This window comes from Cnephaeus nilssonii (assembly GCF_951640355.1).
Source record: "Cnephaeus nilssonii genome assembly, chromosome: 7".
NCBI lineage: Eukaryota > Metazoa > Chordata > Mammalia > Chiroptera > Vespertilionidae > Cnephaeus > Cnephaeus nilssonii.
This window is the reverse complement of record NC_137078.1, coordinates 81,290,170-81,294,883: the sequence shown is the minus strand read 5'-3', so window position 1 is coordinate 81,294,883 and position 4,714 is coordinate 81,290,170. Positions and strand designations below refer to the sequence as shown.

The 4,714-nt window shown below is 41.0% G+C and overlaps 1 pseudogene across 1 annotated transcript; it reads left to right on the top strand.

The window, feature by feature from the left end:
- Positions 1 to 1,441: 1,441 nt before the first annotated feature.
- On the top strand, positions 1,442 to 1,964 carry LOC307102558 (ferritin light chain-like; annotated as a pseudogene). The gene has a single exon. The product of its transcript is annotated as a ferritin light chain-like (transcript).
- The last annotated feature ends 2,750 nt before the right edge of the window (positions 1,965 to 4,714 follow it).

Sequence of the window (4,714 nt, the reverse complement as noted above, 5' to 3'; positions counted from 1 at the left end):
GAAAGCCTGAGATCACCCCAGGGTCTGGCTCAGATGACCAAGGCTTGTGGTACCAATCACACAGGAAGAAATGCAAGTCTGAAGGAGAAAATTATGAGTATGATTTTGAACATGTTAAGTTGGAGAAGCTTGAGGGACTGCCAGGGTAAGGTTGATGCTGGATAGAGAGATTTGATGGCTGTGTTTTCCGAAACAAGAACCAGGAAGCATATTTTGCCATGGATTTTTGTGCTTTTCCCAGATTCAAAAAAGAAAGTTTTAATACCAAAGTGTTGACATTCTTGGGCTATTTCAATGTTTTAGGTAATTTTCTTCACATTTCTATGTTCAGTTTCCTTATCTGTAAAATTGGGATAATAGTTATACCTACTTCATAGAGTTTTGTAAGTAAATACTATTTCATGAGTAAAAAAAATATAAAATACTTAGAACAATAGGAAACACTCAGTAAATGTTAGCTGTTCCCACTTATGGGGACAATAAGACTAAATATTTTAAATGAAAACTGTTCTCAATATTGGGAGACTTACAATTTCTTACTACAGAGCAGGTGTTAGGAAAGAAACCAGATGGGCTCAGCTGGTACTTTTCTTAAATTGGATCAAAAGGGGCCTATCTCTGGTCCCTATACTTTGTTGTTGTGTTTTAATATATTTTTTATTGTTGATAGTATTACAGATATCTCCCACTTCCTTCCCCTTTACCCCCCTTCCCAGCCCCTACCCACCCCCACCCAGGTCTTCACTACCCTACCGTCTGCTCCCTATACTTTGGAGAGCCTTGGGTATCACACACAAATACGTACACACACACCACAAGTTATTAAAGAATATATTTATGCCTCTGTTTCTCTGGATCTAGAGCTGTTAAAATTATATCAAGCAATTATGTCTCAAAAAAAGGCTTAAAAGCCCAACTGGTGTGGCTTAGTCGTTGAGCATCGACCTATGACCCAGGAGGTCACGGTTCGATTCCCGGTCAGGGCACATTTCCTGGTTGCGGGCTTGATCCCCAGTCTGGGGTGTGCAGGAGGCAGCCGGTCAATGATTCTCTCTCATCGTTGATGTTCTCCATCTCTCTCTCCCTCTCCCTTCCTCTCTGAAATCAATATACATATATTTATATTATATATATTTAAAGACTATTCTTTTTAAAAGGCTTTAAAAGCCATAGTACTGTTGATAGTGCTAAATAAATATAAACTTTGTTATAGGACATTGGCAGAATATTCTTAAAAGAATAACATTGGAAGTGCCCTCAGTGGTCCCGGATCTGTCTTTTGCTTCAACAGTGTTTGGACAGAACAGACCCAGGGACACCCCTTCTTCCAGCCTCCAGCCTCTCCCTGCATCTTATTCAGTTACCACCTTCAGAACCACCTTCAGGACCAGCCAACACACTGGGGTTTTTTTCTACCTTAACTCCTTATTGCCAAACAACTATGAGCTCCCAAATTCGTCAGAATTATTCCACCAAGATGGAGGCTGCGGTCAACCTCCTGGCAACCTGCATCTGCAGGCCTCCTACACCTACCCCTCTCTAGGCTTCTATTTCGACCAGGATGATGTGGCTCTCAAGTGCATGGGCCACTTCTTCCTCACGTTGGTGGAGAAGAAGCACGAGGGCGCTGAGCATCTCTTAGAGTTGCAAAACAAGCGCACTGGCCGCATTCTCTCCAGGACGTGCTGAAGCCTTCCCAAAATGAGTGGGCAAAACTCAGGACGCCATGGAAGCTGCCCTGGCCTTGGAGGGGAACCTAAACCAGGCCCTGTGGAGCTGCAGGCCCTGGGTTCTACCCGTGCAGACGCTCAGCTCTGTGACTTCCTGGAGAACCACTTCTGGGGTGAAGAGGTGAAACTCAACAAGAAGATGGGCAACACCTGACTCACCTCCACAGGCTGGCCGGCCCCCAGGCTGGGCTGGGCAAGTATCTCTTTGAAAGGCTCACCCTCAAGCACCACTAGGAGCCTTTGGAGCCCAGAGGCCCTTGAGAGGCCCCTCTGCATTCCCCTGGTGTCTGGCTTTTACCTGAGCTTCTCCCCAAAACTACTGCCATTCTTTTCACCACCCTGAAGCCCTCTCCCATGCATTGCACCAAATGAAACAATAAAGCTTTTTGCAGCAAAAAAAAAAAAAAAAAAGAATATTAGCTTTTGATATTTAGCCAACAAAACCACAATATTTCCAGAAAGGAATAAGTATTTTCTGTAGGAATGATTTTGAAATTTGATGATAGAATGGACAAACATGTAAGATGAATTTAAAAATAAATAATCACTGTCTGAGATGGAGAGTTCAAAATGAGACTAGTCATTTAATGGGCAATATAACAACAAAAAAATCCTATATAATAAAAGCCTAATATGCTAAGTGTTAGGTCGTCCAGTTGTCCATTCAACCAATCAAAGTGTGATATGCTAATGATATGCTAAGGCCTCTCAACTGCTCACTATGATGTGCACTGACCACAAGGGTGCAGACAGTCCACTGGTCAACCAGTCACTATGATGTGCACTGACCACCAGGGGGCAGACACTCCACTGGTAGGTTAGCTTGCTGCTGGGGTCCAGCCAATCGGGATAGAGCGAGATGAGCCAGACACACCCTGGAGCCCTCCATGGTCCCTCCCCGCCCGGATCGTGCACCATTGCGGTCCCTCGGCCTGGCCTGCACCCTCTCGCAATCCAGGACCCCTCGGGGGATGTTGGAGAGCCAGTTTTGGCCCGATCCCACAGGCCAGGCTGAGGGACCTCACTGTTGCACAATTCGTGCACTGGGCCTCCAGTTATATATAAAATTTCAAAAAGTAAATATTACTCCATTTAGCTAGATTGTACAGGAACAACAGGCATTGTGAACAAAAAGCTATTTTATTTTAGAGAAATTCACATAACATAAAATTCACCATCTTAACCATTTTTAAGTGTACACTTCAGTGGTATTAAATACATTCACCTTACTGTGCAATCATCACCACTATCTGTTCCCGTAATTCTTTTCATCTTGTAAAACTGAAACTCTAGCTGGTGTGGCTCAGTGGTTGAGTGTCGACCTATGAACCAGGAGGTCTCAGTTTGATTCCCAGTCAGGGCACATGCTCAGGTTGCAGGCTCCATCCTCAGTAAGGGGTGTGCAGGAGGCAGCCAATCAATGCTCTCTCATCATTGATGTTTCTATCTTTTCTCTCCCTCTCCTTTCCTCTCTGAAATCAATAAAAATATTTTTAAAACTGAAACTCTATACCTATTAAACAATAACTCCTCATTCTCCCCTCCCTCAAGCCCCCGGCAACCACCATTACACTTCTGTCTCTATAATTTTGAACACAACTGTACAGATATCTTTTCAAGACTCTGCTTTCAATTATTTTGAGTATACCCAGGAGTTGAATTGCTGGATACTTCTATTTTAATTTTTTATGGAACCACCATACTGTTTTCCACAGCAGCTGTGGTCTTTGGGTACCATTTTACATTTCCATCAACAGTGCACAAGGATTCCAATTTCATCACATCCTTATCAACATTTTTTATTTTCTTTCTTTCTTTCTCTCCTTTTTTCTTAGTCCATATAGCTAAAAAATTGTCAATTTCATTCATCTTTTTTGAAGAACTAACTTACTTTCGTTGATTTTTGTCTATTGTTTTCTATTCTCCATTTCATTCATCTCTTCACCAATCTTTATTATTTCCTTCCTTCTATTTGCTTTGGGTTTAATTTGTTCTTCTTTTATTAGTTCCTTAAGTTGCAAAGTTAGGTTGTTGATTTGAGATCTTTCTTGTTTTTTAATGCAAGCATTTATAGCTATCCATTTCCCGCTTAGCACTGCTTTCACTAAGTCTCATAAGTTTGGGAATGTTTTGTTTTCAGTCATCTCTAAGTATTTTCTAATTTCTCTTGTGATTTCTTCTTTCATCTATTGTTTGTTTAAAAGTATACTGTTTAATTTTCACAATTTTCTTTAATTTTCAAGTTTTACCTTTCTAACCTCATTCTGTTGGTTAGAGAGATACCTTGTTGATACCTATTTATTTAAACCTATAGAGACAATTTGTGGCCTAACATTGGTCTATCCTGGAAAATGTCCTATGTTCATTTGAGAGGAATATGTATGCTGTTTCTGTTGGATAGTGTTCTCTATATGTCTTTTAGTCTAGGTAGTCTATTGGTTTATTGTGTTGTCTCCTATTTCCTTACTTATTTTCTATCTGGTTGTTCTATCCATTATTGAGAGTGGGGTCTTGAAGTCTCTTACTATTATTGTGGAACGATCTATTTCTCCCTTCATTTCTGTCAGGTTTTGCTTCATATATTTTGATTGTCATTAGGCACATAAAATTTTATTATGGTAATATCTTATTGTTATATTAAACCATTTATTAATACATAATGTCCTTCTTGTCTCTTGCATACTTTTTTTTTTTAATCCTCACCCAAGGATATTTTTCCATTGATTTTTAGAGAGAGTGGAAGAGAGAGGGAAATACAGAGAAATATTGATGTGAGAGAAACACATCAATTGGTTGCCTCCTGCACATGACCTGACCAAGGCCCAGGCCAGGGAGGAGCCTGCAACCGAGATACATGCCCTTGACCGGAATCAAAACCAGGACCCTTCAGTACACAGGCCAACACTCTATCCACTGAGCCAAACCGGCTCGGGCTTTTGGGTACGTTTGTATTTGAAATCTATTTTGTCTGATATTCATATAGC